Consider the following 15,596-nt stretch of genomic DNA (forward strand, 5'->3'; position numbering starts at 1 on the left):
GCTGTAGGTGCCCTTTTAATCTTTGCCCCTGCCCTTCCAAATCTCTGTGCACGCCACTGAATGGATGGATGATGTTTACTGTGGTGTTGTAAGAAATATACGTTGAAACTGTAGGGGGAGCTCCATAGAGAAAAGGGCAAAAAGACAACCAGACTTGCAAAGATCTGCTTTGTTAGCGAGACAAGCATCAGTGCACTTTAATCCACAGAAATCCAGCAATATATCACAGAATGACTAAAACAGAGCCTTATAATGCTCCTACGGTACTTTTTTATGCATATAGGTAACAGCAGAATGGTATTTTATTCCAGACCTGCAGTATCCCATCATCTTCAACTTTCTGATTATGATGATTGATTTTCCTCATCCTACTCTGGAAAACAGTTAGAAATGGCAATAAAAGCATATAAAATATACAAGATATTTTAAGTAGTATCAGGGCTGGATTGTGTACCTGACCTAAGTGACGCAAACAGCTAATAAAATGTAATCTTGAAAAAGCCTTAGCTGTACAATCCATATCTCTAAACATGTATTAGACATGTGCAGGTTTATAAGAGGTTAAGTCTGGTTAAACTGGACACATGTCCATTTTATTAGGCACATATTTCTCTGTCAAACATCAAACTTCCTCCAGCAGCAGCAGCAGTAGTAGTAATAGTATGTGGTGGTGACACCGCTGGCCTGCTGCCTTACATGGGCAAACTTCTTCACTCACTGACTGAGCCGGCTGGAATTTCAGAGTGTGACGTCAGCGCCCTACAACTCTCCCAGAATTTGGATCAGGAAAGTTTTTTGCTGGGATTTGCAGCCTCTGTTCTGTCGTGTTTCCAAGAAAGCGAGGTAAGCGACACACACACTCACACACACGCGCGCTCACTCACTGAACGTGGAGCTCTGCTGTGACGCCTCAAACATATCAGCTGAGGCGTCGTTAGCCGTGACTGATTTGAGCCAGTGTTTGGCAGCCGCTCGACTTCAATTCGTTCGGCCTTGTTCGGCGATAGTGTGGATTTTTTTTTCTTTCTACTGTAGCTCTGTCTGAGTTCACGACGAGGGCGTGGACTCAACACGTTAGCTGCTGCTAAAGTTAGACGCGGTTCAAAACCTCCACAGCAAAGCGAACGTGTTGCTCGTAGCTAATGTTTGGACCCGTCCGTGTGTTTTGTAGAAATGTGAGACACCGTAAAGATAAAGTTTTACAAAGCGGAACTTTTGGGCGTCTCTCTGAGCGTTTCTGTTTCACGCCGAGCCGTCTGGTGCTGCTGAGCAATGCGGAAGCGACTGTCAGCAGAGAAAGATGAAAACTAAAGCTTATGTTTGTACAGAAAACAACAAAAAACGTCTCATAACAAGGTATTTATCAATAATATGTGCCACTGTGGGGGCGAGTGACAGCTAATGACTGTCAGGACATGTTTTCTGGTTCGTACGAAAACAAACTTCACATGGTTTGTATGAGTGGACGAAGTTCTTTACGGCAACACAGATTCGCCACGTTTATAAGTTTAAAAGAAAAAAAAGTCAACATTTTTAACTATCCTGCGTTACTTACTCATTTTCATTACTCGTGATCTCCTACATTTCCAACAATACATACATTTTAATGTTCAGGAAACTCCAGCTACTATTTCAAATGTTCATCTTAATGATTTTTTTACTTTTATATCGAAATAATGACAGTTTTCTTCAGCCTTTTACAACACCATTTGGTTAGGATTGCAAAAATAATGGTTTAAAAAAAAAAAAATCAAAATAAATTAAAACCCACCCCAGTGGGCCACCATCGCCACTCCCCTAATACACCATAAAAGTGTCTGTCATGGTTGACGATGATGATGATGATGTGATTTTCCATTGTCGCTTGCCCTTTGACCAAAAACACTGGTTATGGGAAGAACAACAATGTCCGAGAGTTCTTGTTAATAAACACATAAACAGGATTTCATTGGCGAGCACCTGTGTTGGAAAATCTGCATCATGTGATTTGACTGAGAAAATGAAAAAGTTGAATACTTCTTAAATTTTGCCTTACACTCCATTCAAAGTGAATAAGAAGTGTTTCAGTTGACACCTGTATTGCGTATGTGTACAGTGTTGTATGTCTGCAGACAGCGACTGCACGTTTCCACATACATGTATAAATCTAAGGCCACAGCTCTGTTCATACTAAACTAAGGGCACTGGGTTAGTGAAGCCCTTCATGCATGTGGACCCTGTTTTTTCTGTACTTGTATTCATTGAGCACTAAATTGTAAATGTGTACTGGGCAACCACTTGGTGGGAAGCGCAATGAGGAGATAATTGGTTAGTGACAATGGAGTGTCACTTACAGTTTCTGCTAAAATATAAGCCAGCATCTTAACGTCCGAGTCAGTTGTCACTGAGGGAAACTTGGACTTTTTAAGGTAATGTTCGATCATAAATGTTGTCTTTAAGTAGTTGTTTAACAGTTAGTCCTGAGGGATTCAGCATTGCTTAAAGTGTTGAAGGCGTTGTGAGGGGACAGTGGAGCACTCCTGCTAAACTTACTTCTGCAGACGCTGACTGTAGAACATCCAATCCAAATTTATTTATAAAGCACATTTAAAAACAAAGAGCTGTACAGTTAGACATAAAACAACATAAGAAAACACTAAGACCAACTTAAAACCAACAGAAACATTAAAATAATAAAAGCGTAAAGATCAAGAGGAAAGGAAAGATGGATTAAAATAGGCAACTCTCATGCCGAACAAAAAGCCAAGGAGTAAAAGTGCGTTTTGAGGTTGATTTAAAAACAGGCAGTGTGGGGACAGCCGAACATGTGCAACATCTCTGCATCTACTGGAATTAGTCGGGGTGGCTTATTGAAAACCTGGGAAGTGACTGTGCATATAATAAATGACACATAACAATAAACACTTAGCATAAATGTAACTTGTGTAAGTGATGGTGATTAATTTCACCTTGCTAGAACCAGGCTGGACCTCATTTTGATTTAATTCTTTGTGGCATAGATTCAGCAAGGTTCTGGAGACATTCTTTAGAGAGTGTGATCTGTATTGACATGATTGCTGCAGATTCATCTGCTGCAGATTCATCTGCTGCACATCCGTGATGTGAATTTCCCATTCCACCACATCCCAAACGGGCTTGATTCGATTGTGATTTGGTAACTGTGGAGTCGATTTGAGTATAGTGAACTCGACGTTCACAGATGGTCTGTCTCTGAAATGTCCATATTTCTGTCTTTATACCAAACATAAAAGAAATGGCACAATAATGTGTCTTTATACAGCCGCTTTACAACCTACATTCTCTACCAGAGCTTTGCGCAGATCGTCGCCACTCTGACGACATATATAAAAAAGGTTTCACATCATTGTCTTTATCTTTGTGAGTGACAAACAAACCCCAGTCTGGTGTAAAGATATTGATTTGCTGTAAAACATACGTAACATGAAAAATAAGTTTCCCCGTTCCTCTTTAAAAGACTCTGACTTAGATGTGAATTTCAAATCAATAACACCAAGGTCCCCTTAGAGTGCTGCTATCAAACTGCATACATACATTTGTATTGCTCTGACACCCTCTTGACTTCAGCAACATTAAATGTCTTTAAAATCTCTGGTTAAAAAGAACTTGTTTGACAGCTGATGATGTTAAAGTTAAAAATTGAGTGCCTCAACTGTCTTTGAGCCCCGGGCCCCCTGGTAGATGAAGTCAAGTTATTCCCCTGTTTGTGTTTCTTGATATATTTTAATGAGCATGTTCCTTTTTTCCTTAAAAAAAAGAAATGAACAGTATCTTTTTGCCATACTCCTAATGCCCAGTTTTAGAGTAGAGGGTGATGTCAGGACAGTGGGCTTTTAAAAAAAAGCATTACTTGTGGGATTGTTCCATCAATCAGAAGCCAAAAAGCAGGGTAAATAAAAAGGAATATAGTCAAATGTGAGAGCAATTTGTTGGCAGGTTTATCTCACCAGAGAACAGTCTGCATCACATTTCTCTAAAACAGGCTGTTGCATCAGAAACCACCTACCAAGACTTGACTTGTAAAGCACAGTTCTTAAATAAATTTTTCCTGTACTTTTACAGGCCCCTGAAAGCGCCATCTTCACCATTATTGTGTAAATCAGTAAACAATTAATATATCCACCTGACATAAACATGAACCGTGCCCGGACTGTGTCCATTCTGCTGCATTTTCATTTGACAACTGCGTTTTCAGATAAAAGGGATCGTCGTCCAAATGAATGTTTCAGCTCTGCAAAACTAAGCAGGAAGTGGATGTGGTCAACTGTGTCGTAACTTCACGGGGATTAGCTTTGCCGCTGTAAATGATACATGATTACATTAATCGCACAACAGGATAATCAGTAGCAGGGCTGCAACTATTAATTAGTAATTGAACACTGCATTTGTTTGTGATTCTTTAAAACCACTGCTTCTTTGATTTGAGCTTCATAAATGTGAATCTTCTCTTGTTTCTTTGCTTTTCCATAACAGTACATCAACGCTTTTTATGACTTCCTGTCTGTTTTTGGACCAAGTAACTTGTTTAACCCTTTAACACAGAGCGCATCGCAGACGGCACGTTTGTTTACTGTTCAAATGTCAAATTTAAATAAACCTTTTTGTTTTTCTTCATTTTAAATTATTAATACACTATTATAACCTGCAGTAAGCTGTAAATAGCTGCCAGATATTGAAAGTTATTCTGGAAAAATAACTCACAGGACATTTTATGATTTAACTTTTATGGTTACGGTTAAAATCAGCTAAAAAAAAAAGTCCAGACAGACATTTTGAGGCTTAGGTGTTAAAGGGTTAATTGAGAACATGATTGGCGGAGTCATTAAAAATCAAAGTTATCACTTATCACTTGTCAAAGCAGTAAACTACACAGAAAAGACATACCGTCCCATTCATACCATCACTTGAGATGGATGATCAGCTGTGCCAAGTATTTTTCTGGATTGATGTCAATAATTAAGTGATGGAGTTGCAATTGTAGGTGGATACTTATGTGAATAGTGTTATGAGTTATGACTTAACTGGATCTGTCTTGTTTATTAAATAGATACTAGCATATTAGATGTTGTTTTGCTCTGTTAACTCTCTTCAATAAATAATTGTCACAGTGCGCTGAAATGTTCTCTCTGTATAGTCACTTGTCAGCATTGTTTTTCGTGTGCAGTGAGGTATTACCCTGACACTGAGACTGTGTGCACAGTGAGAAATGACAGATTTTAAATGGACAACTTACTCTCCGGTTTAAAGAGGATTTATGGGAGAAGCGTGCTTGTGTCTCTCCACTGATGAACGACGTAGTCAGAGAAAGAAGCTGACAGCATTCACTTACTGTACCATGTTAGTTTGTATCTGCACGGCACACACAGTACACGCGCTTATGTAATTAGTTATTTTAGCATATTTACAGTTAACACACTCACAAGTGCGTTCTGTGCTTCCGTCATATAAAGAGAAACTATGCACATGTGTTTATGAAGACATACATGGTTGTGTGTACATTAGAGCCGCAGCTAACCTTTCGATTATTTCCTCCATTAATCGAGTATTTGTTTGGTCGATAAGATGTTGAAAAATGTGAACCTGGAAAAGATGCTGTTCTCAAATGTCTTGTTTTGTCCACAAACCAAAATTTTCCAGTTTGAATGATTTATTTGTCAATGAAACCAAAATATTCACATGTAAGAAGCTGAAAAAGCAGGAAAGCTTGTTATAATTGTTAAAAAATAATCCAAAACCGAATAATCAATTATAAAAAATAGTCGACTATTAATTTAGTAATGGATTAATAATCTATTAAGTGAAAAATTGTCGCAGCCCAAGTGTGCATATACAATGTACATTATTTAAGGCTTTTTTCTGAATACTTTTATTCAATTACTTACATGCATTGTCTTGATGTTTCTTTCTTCTCTTTTATCTGTCTTTGTCTGGCTTCTTCTTGATATCTCACATCTTTTTCCTTATATTTTTTAACTTTGTGAAGTACTGTATAAGTAATAATTATTATTAATGTACAGTGCGTTGTCAGTGTGAGTCATACAGAGTCTTTATTTTTCATTCCCGACAGATTTTGTGGCACAGTTAAAGGGCACTGCAGCTTTCCAGAAAACCCAAACTATCAGAGAGGAGAAAAGGTAAGAAACATCTGTCTTTTTGTTTTGGTGTACTGGCTGTTAGTCCATCATATCTAACCATATTTGTCCTCTTTTTCGTGTTGTCATTCCTTTGTCGTGTTGGAACTTATGCTTGGAATGAATGGAATTTAGTAATTTAGTCAAATTAAAGTAGAGTAGTGGCACAAGCAGAATATGATAAAAACATAGCAGTGAAAATCCACCACACGCTGAAATTACTTTACTCTGAGAAGTGTAAAAATACTTAAAGTTCAATGTGAAACTGCTGCAGGTCAGATGACGTTTGCTGAGGAGGTCATGCTTCAAGTGTCTTGAGGTCACACATGTAATAGAATGTGGTCATACATGTACCCACACACCGTCCAACTGTGGCTTTTGTGATCGGATCTGACGGTGCATTCAGGACCTGTATTTGACACTGTCCACTTGTGATCATATCAAGCAGAATACCAGCTCTTAAAGTGGAACTATGCAGGATTTTTACCCCTAACTTCACAGACTCATTGTGATGGTTAAATGTCTTGTTGTGGGGAGATTGGGGTCCATCTCCACTGACCCTGCTGTCTGTTAACGGACACACGCTTTGCAAAATAAGGTACCCAGGTACCTCAGAATCAGGAGGTCTCAAGAAGTCTTGGATCTCGCGAGAAACACAAATTGCTTCACGGCACTGCACACACACCAGCCAGGTACTGGGTATAAGATCAAGGCAGTGATGGTGTTATTTTAGACGTTCATCATGACAGATCCAGATGAAAACCACTCTCTGAACGAGTCAGACTGGCTTTTTTTTGAATGGTGAGAATTGAAAAACACAGAGGCATGCAACACAGAAGCAGACTGGCATGGACATGGCTCCGCGGCTTGTGTTTGCAAACAGATGCACATGGCCAGGAAAGGGGAAGGGAGGAGGGAGCATCAGCAGTGAGTTTTTATGGTAGACAATGGATGGATGTTTCTGGTGGTGTCACAAAAATATGTACCCCTAAACTGTAACTGATGTTTAATTTATTAGATTAATGGATTAGATTAGATTATCTCACTGTGTTTTGTCAGGTGACTCACTCAGTATTTGATACCAGGCTGTTGGTTTTGCCTTGAACTGAGACATGCACATGTCTTCACTGGTTTTATGGCAGAGAGTTTGGATTAGCTTGTTGTAAAAAGGCCTACCTGCTTTTTTATTTAAACACACAAGGGATCTCACTATCAGAAAAATCACTAAAGCTCTGGTTTGATGACATTTTGAAGCAGCGTAGAGAGCTTTGGTAGCTGTACACATTGCAAATACACGCAAATAAAATGCGAAAACAAAAGGCAACGCACTGTCTTCTTGGTGGAACCAAATACTTTCTTCCTCACTCCGATCTTTCATAGTGATTTGCCCTGGAAGTTAAATCTGTCATAGACGGTATTATACAAATGTGGTTGCGCATGCTATGTGCTTTTACAGTAGACACTGAGGTAGTCATGCAGAGAGTTATAGGAGACTTGAGTGTGTTTACACTGTACATGTTGTCGCCTGTTCTGATTCTGCAGTCAAAAGTTCTGTAAATCCTCTGTAGTTATGTCTCATTAGCAGAGACTGTAAAGCAGATGACGCCATTAAAAGGCGACTAAAATGGAATGGTCCATTACCTTCAACAGAAATATAGAAATATAGATTTCTAAAATCTCATCTTCAAGTCAATCAAGTCTTGTCATTTTATTGATATTTGAACCCGGAAATGTTACATATTATATCTTTAAGTCTTTAAAGTTATTTCTGTGTTGACATTGGAGCCACATATTTAACTGGTAATGTCTGATATGCCTTTAAATATGCAGTGATCACTTATTTAAGAGTGCCAAATAAAACCACATTCCCCCAAAAAACTGTCCCACCACAAGTGTTTCAATGCAAATAAAAATACATATACATAATAGCTTCTTACAGTAAAGGTAAATCTTTACCTCCTGATCTGTTCCATACGACCTGATAATGTCCAAAAGTCAACATTTCCCTGCATTCATTTGTGTTTATTTGTATTTTTCGGCAGTTTCTTCAGATTCCCATTCACAGTCTTCTCTTAACGTCTTCTCCTCAAAGTTGGCTCATGTTGTTATCCATCTTAGGTCAGACCGAACTCAAAGTGATTGTGAAAACTTCTCCACAATCATCATTATTATTCCTAGTGAAAGGTATGCACCACAGAGCTGGCTTTGCCGAGTGACTCTGGCATTCCAGGCTGAAAGCAAACCAAACTGATATTGCCCTCAATACTGTCTCCATATTTTCTCCATATTTGGAAATGTTTACCTCCTCATGATGGTTGACAGAGGTTGGAAGAGGGGATGTGAGTCATTTCAGCTGCATAAGGCTTTCTAGGGGTGAGAGGAGCCTTCTATGTAACTGCCGTTTAGTGAAGCTAGCACTTTCCAGAGATCTAAAGAGAAACTGTGAGTATCATCCAGTGCTCAATTTTTTGTTGTATTGTTTATTTTTATGGTAGCATGTGTCTGTTTACTCACTGTTAGAGAAAAGTTATGGTTACAATATAATGTAAAATAATTGATAGAATATAAAAGATAGATGATTTTTATTTTTCCCATTGCTGCTTGTGGGGAACGCATGACTGTCATTGCTTGACTGATTGTCGGATTGATTTCATTGCTGGATTCTTGCATCAGACCTATGACTAACACACAGTGTTCCTGGGCTTCTCTGCAAGTGTAGATTAAAATAAGAAGAGAAGGGGACTTTTCATCTGTTGAGTAGTTATTCTGGGAAGGTTTTTCCAAATTTGGACTAACTCTGCACTGTGGTGAAAACAATGTTTTTGACCAGAAGAACAACTGACCGTGTCATATCCGAGGAAAGACATTGTTTTATAGACCTCTTTGTGGATGTCTTGTGGTTGTTTGTGTGTGTGTGTGTGTGTGTGTGTGTGTGTGTGTGTGTGTGTGTGTGTGTGTGTGTGTGTGTGTGTGTGTTACGGTGCATTTACACCACAGACAAAGGACATTTCTGCATTGTGAGTGAGTTTGGCTGTTTGTAAACACAACCCGCAAATATTCACCTGCTCTCTTTTGGAAAAGAGGAAAAAAAAGTGGGCTCATTTTTCTTTCTTTCTACCAGTTCTGTCCCAATATCAACACTGATGTTTCTGGGGCATCGCATCATGCAGAGTATTTTAACTCAAGCGTGTGAAGTGAATGATGTGATTTCACGTCTTTGCGTGAACTGTATCAACAAAAGTGAAGTCGAAATAGTGCGAGTGCTTGGTTTTACACAGTGTTAGGCCTCTGCACACACATTAACAACAGCACTCTTCACAGCCTTTGTTTAACCTCGCCACTGCTGTGTTTATGAACTTTATAAACAAATCTTTTGTGTATGTGCGCATACACATGAATCCAGTGCTGATTGACTTCTCAGGTTTATTAACAGCTGCTAAAACACTTAATAGACCCTGTTGTGGTCCTATAGGTAGTTGGCCTTGTTATTTCTCAGTGGCCATAAAAGCTAATAATGCAGCAGCGATTAGAGACGCTGTAATTAAACAGTACATTTACAATGTTTACAGTAATTCTTCAAAAGAAAAACACATCTATGACCTGGGCAATGTAATGAAATGGTTGAAGATAACCTCCATCTGTAGGCCAGGATTCAAATAAATATTTTCAAATCGTTCTTTTGAAAGATTCATCTTGTGATATTTGAAGAACTCAGGCTGCATTAAATTATTTTTTGGTTTTTAAATCATTGATTAATCTGTCGAATATTTCTCCAGTGATGGATTCATTGTTTGGTCCATAAAGTTTCAGTAAATGATGACAGCTTCACATATCATTTTATTCACAAACAAAACACAAACAATTTATTTACTGTCATAGAGGACCAATATATTTGTTTTTAAGAAGATAAAATCCCTTTTGATAAAGTTGTTTGTTTTTGTTTATCAAAAACAAATTGATTTTTCAATTAACATTAGAGAGTTTACGGTAAAACATTCAGTTATTTGCTGAATTATATGCACATACTATGTTTGCATATAAGTGTGTTAGGTCATTGCATAAACATAAGATTACATAACATTTTTTTGTGATAACTTGTTGTTTTATTGGCCAGTTTGATCTGCAGGTTCCTTTCACAAATGAAATAGCACTAGTGTTTTCTTATCAGTCACATTAAGAATGTTTAAAGCGGCTACTGTTTAATAATAAGCAGTGACAGACGCGGCTGCATCGGTCTCTGGCGACGTCTCCAACACTCTTCAAATGACTTAATCTGGTCTCACTCTGCTCTGCTGCTCTTAATTTCAAGACGCTGGCATCCTCCAGATTGGGAGAGATTGTATGTTTTTCAAGACGAGTCTTCCAACTGAATCTCTCGTCAACAAATTAAGGCATGATTAACAAGAGCAATTACATGGAGGATCCCACTGAGCTGAGGAGCATCAAGCTAAAGTGGAAGAGATTATCTTTCTTATTAAGGAGAATCACTTTAAGGGTTTGATTACTTTCTGTTTTTTTTCTCTTGAACTCTTGATTACTGTTAAACTAATGATGCCCTCTAAACAGCTATTTTGTTTCTTGCTCTTGATCAGTTAGAGTGCAGATTGAACACTGAGATTGTACGTAAACACTAGCAGCCCGGGTTCTGCTATTTCTCCTGGAGCTAAGTTGCTATAGTGGCATAGTCAATATATTTTTATGCACAATTAAGTCCACTACGCCATTGAAATGGACCATTGTCCCTGTCCCAGTATACAAACACTAGCGGGGTATATATTTATTGAATAAAGTGTGTCTGCCTCTGCAACGCTAGCAGGTAATATGCACCCTTTCAGCTTGTTCGTATTGGGCAGTTTAGCTGGCAGCTAATTCCTAACCATGGACTTAAAAATAGTCAAATCTTTGAGCTGTCAGGCTGTAAATTTGGTTTCCTTCCTTGTCAGTCCAAAAATGTGTCTGCTTGGATTTTGCCAGGTTTTCGTCACTTTTGTCTTATTCTTCTGTGTACCAGCATCTTCTGTTATTTTTTGGGTCAACGCCTCAGGGCTGGGAAATGTGGAGCTTGCGCAGACTGCCCAAGCCAGATTGAATCCAACTGAACTTGTACTGTGGATAAAATAGTCATTTGAGTACCAATCACATTGTTGGAGTGTGTTGAGCCTTGTTTCGGTTTGGTATAGTATGGTACGTTTCCTTTAGGAATAGTATGAAAATAACCAGCCCCAACCGTTCCATTTTTGGCACCCTTCCCTTGGTGTATCAGATTAAAATGGTATGGTACAGTCTGGGTGGAGCTACACCACCTCCACCCACAACAGTCGGCTGCTTGGGCAACAGAAAAACATCATTCCCTTGCGATCGGAACACAAGGCAAACACATAGAATACAAAGCTTGACGTCTTGTTGAGACAAACATCCACAAACCGAGCAGGAAAAAAAGCTGCTGGATGTCCTCCATTGTGGTCTGTTGTGTCACAATTGATGTCGTCACACTAGAGCGACGTCGGGCACAGTGCACACCATGCCTACCAAGTAAAGCTACCGTTCTCTGTCGAAATGCAAGTCTGAACCAGGGCTTTACCATTCCAGACCGTACCGTACTGTACCATCCCCTACATCAGGGTCCCAGGGGGCTGGAGCCAATCTTAACTAACATAGGGAGTAAGGCAGGGTACACCCTGGACAGGTCAACAGTCCATTGTTAAAACCGAGATTCAAACTGGTGATCTTCTTGCTGTGAGGCAACAGTGCTAGCCAGTCCTACTAAAATGTTTACATATATTTAAAAAGTCGTTTTTTAGCCGGACAAACACAGTCATTAGCTTTTTCTAACGTTGTAAACATAGTAATTGAATAATTATTACAGTTCTGGATACATGTCAGCATTGGCTTGGCACATGTGTGTTTTGGGACTTTCTCCCAGTCTGAATTTCGAATCATAATTTTTTTCCCTCTCAGCCTCAGCAAAGCTGGACAGCACGAGTCCATAAACAAACGTCTCTGATGCATTATTCTACAATCTGTTTCAAGGCTTTGGCTGTGTCTCTTGTCTCAGTGTTGATTTGGCTGCTTTCTAGTGGCCAATATTATATTTGAGCAGACAGTAAATCATCACCTTAGTTTAAGCTCTTGGGCTCTTTTGAAGGGAAGCTCTTCTCAGGACTTGGCCTGCATTTATTGTTCCCTTTCCACAGTGTAAATCAAAGACCCGCACCTTCTGCATGATGTCATGACCTTCCTTCATAGCTGGGATGTTGTCAGATTTGTGATGTGTTGTCAACAGACTCGACCAGACACTTTATATCATGGCTAAAGAATTCTGTTTTTATTTCATAAGAATGAAGTGTCTGTTGCATCTTTATTTCAGGAAAGTTTTCAGTCTGGTTGCACAGCCCAGATTCCTCTATGGAAAGATGTCATATCAATATCAGTAAACTCTCTACTTCCGCCTGTTGCTTCTTCAGGCCCTTTCTCAGGCTGTCTCAGTTAGCCTGATCTCACATTTAATAATACAGTGTTATAAGTTCTCGATTCAAATAAGTTTGTTGTTTGTTCAAATAGAATAATTTCACATTGGTTGCCACAACATCCTGAGAACCTTTTACAGTTTGTGCAGTAAGGTGGCGAAACCAGTTTCCCCTGTAATAGAGTCAAATAAGGACTTACAGACAACACTCTAGCTTTTTAATTATTTATGAGTTCAGTTCATCTGGCAATGCTGTCTCCATGTAATCAGTCAGAAGATTTTGTCTGAAAACAGTTACAACGCATGGAATTATTACTGATTATTACTGGTTATACAAACTCCAAGTCCAACATTTTTGATATTTTCAAGAAACTCTAAAACATCATCTTCAGCAGATATTGAACCGACACGATATCAGCACAAATCATACATACTGTTATTACTTATTTTGTAGTGTGGAATGTTAGAAAAGGCTTGATCAAGTGATATTACTTGATTAAGAGAGACAAATAGTCAGCAACAGTAGTTATGAGAAAAACTGATCCATTTTTATTAACCAATTGTTTAGATAAATGGTAACCTTCAACATAAGAATATACTACAATTGATTAAAATAAATAAAACATAAATAAGAAGACCCTGAAAAACAACCTCAATAAATCCAATAAAAACAAATTATACTTTTGAGGTGCAAACAATTCAAGTTCACTTGAATATTTTTTACAGTCAGCATATGGTGGGAACGACCGAGGGCAGGGACCAAAAACAACAACACAATATTGTCCACTGTCCACAGCTCCGATATCACTGACTGTGCCCAAAACAGTGTGTTCATTGCTCTTATTCTTCATTAAAAAAAATAAGAGTGTAAACAAAAAAAACACATCACTCTAACAAGAACAGAAAACGAATAAAAGGGTCTAGTTTTGTTGACAATGTAGCGAGGCTCGAGGCTCGAGGTGCTCAATTAAGCTTTTAAATCCGACATTACTCAGCACGGTCAGGGGCTGGTCATCCAGCACAGTAAACTGGGCTATCTTTTCTGTTATAGCCAATGCCTTTTTTCCGTCCCGTGGGAGTTTGTCACACTTTGGAAATGTTTCGGCTGGCGTTGGTTATTTGAGGGAGCCAGAGGTTTGTTGTTTCTTCGCCTCGGTGGTCTTGCGAAAATCCTCATGCTGTTTTTTTATTGTGATGCTGCTTCGAATGCGTGAATGTGGCTCTGTACCGCCACGGGAAACTTGTGCATGACAAGTTTCAGCTGCAACGTCTTTTCCCGACTTTAAGGAAAAATACTGCCACACGGCATCACTTCTCCTTGCTACTTTGTTAGCAGTAGCACACACACGCTGGATGTTGTTGATTCATTGTTTATAGAACAATGTATCTTATCCTATATATAGTACACAGGCATAGTACCCTAAAAATGTTGTCGGCCAAAATAACCACAGAGTTTAGAACGTATATGAGTTTATGAGAAAATGAAAGTTCCTGACTCTGAGAAGGAACCACACATTTCATTTTAAATTGCGTCCTCTAGGTATTCTGGCACCAAGCGACCATGATTTCTCCCTGTCTGCTTGGTGAAAAATGTCCTTTGGTGTCCGTCAGCACTTTCGTTACAAGTAAACAACAGTAATCTTCACTCACTGTCGTAATGGTAACAGGTCCAGACAGTGGAGTGATTGTCTGCCAGAAGTGACATTTCCTCCGTGTCCCAATCATTTAGGATCAGATGCCACTAAATGATTAATCTGAGATTATGCAGAGGCTCGAGGCTAATGTGACACTTAACACAATATGACTGTTACACTTGCCCTGCATGCAGTGACAGACGCCTGCCTCTAAAGACGGTCAAATTACTGAAACACGTTGTTGGCAAAACACAGGGCCATGACATGTAAACATGTAACAGGACATGTAAACATGTAACAGGACATGTAAACTGCAAAGTACATGAATTACATAAGAATGACAAAGGAATAAAGGAATTCAGTGTCCATGGTTAATGCTGTAACTTAATGTGCTGACTTCTTTCTTCAACTATTGACAATTGTGTTTATTAGGTTATTAAATATTGTCTAATTAATCCTTTTCTTCTACCATTGATGCTGAACACTCATACTTGTTTTCACTCTCTCGACTAAAGAAAAGCTCTTTGAAGGTGCCTTGAGTCTGTGAAGGTGATTGTGCTGTAAAGGTTGTTGTGATAAATGGGAAAGTAAAGCTGGTTTCCTTTTGCCTTCTGTAGTTAATTCTGCACCCATTTTGGTTTTATCAGCCAGGGTTTTTCCTGATCTTGATTTGAGACCGATAAAACGCGATGAAGTGGTCAGTAAAATCTGATGTTTCAGGGAAAGGCTGAGAAAGGCTAATTACATAAGATGTGAGAGCTTTAAATGGTGCTTAATTGAGACTGAAATTGTAACTGATTGATACTCGGTGGCGGCAGCTGAAGTCGTGAGAGCGATGTTCACAGAAATGCCTTTATCATTCTACTGACATGCTATACATGTGCACATTTCAAGTGTCACACTGGCATAATTAATGGCCAACTACGCGGTCCCCTGTGGTCCAGGAATGTAATTACCTACTGACCCAAATCGTTCTCTTGGCTGGAGGTCACTGTCTCAGCTCTGTGATATTCAGGACGTGTATGCAAAATAAAAGGGTGAGTAACACGTTATTTATCACACTGAGATCACTCTGTGGCATCCATGCGTAATGCTCTGGCTGATTCATGTTCGTACAATCATATTTGTTTTGCAGTGTTTCTGCAAATTGTGGTTTCCGGACACTTATCTGTGCTTTACATGTTGAGGGAAGGGAGGTCAACTAGGAGCGTATTAAGATTCTTTCTATGAACATTTTTTTACCCTTTAATATCTAAGCCTCACAATGTCCGTCTGGACTTTTTTTTTTTTACTTTATTTTTACCATAAAAGGACAAGAACATATCTGAAAAAGGGCTTTTGCCCATT

General features: G+C 38.9%; 1 protein-coding gene across 5 annotated transcripts in view; it reads left to right on the plus strand.

The window, feature by feature from the left end:
- Window positions 1–652: 652 nt before the first annotated feature.
- The window catches only part of lpp (LIM domain containing preferred translocation partner in lipoma), a 153,738-nt gene continuing 138,794 nt past the window's right edge, over window positions 653–15,596 (plus strand). For 2 of the 5 annotated variants that reach the window (XM_058638050.1, XM_058638053.1), the window contains exons 1-2: window positions 653–843; window positions 6,086–6,152. The gene's annotated coding sequence lies outside the window, so the exon portion shown is untranslated. Of the gene's footprint in view, window positions 844–902; window positions 1,357–6,085; window positions 6,153–8,527; window positions 8,592–15,596 lie in introns of those variants that run through there. The other 3 variants (XM_058638054.1, XM_058638051.1, XM_058638052.1) reach the window with 3 other exon arrangements.

Source organism: Solea solea, chromosome 9, assembly GCF_958295425.1.
Source record: "Solea solea chromosome 9, fSolSol10.1, whole genome shotgun sequence".
NCBI classification, from domain to species: Eukaryota; Metazoa; Chordata; class Actinopteri; order Pleuronectiformes; family Soleidae; genus Solea; species Solea solea.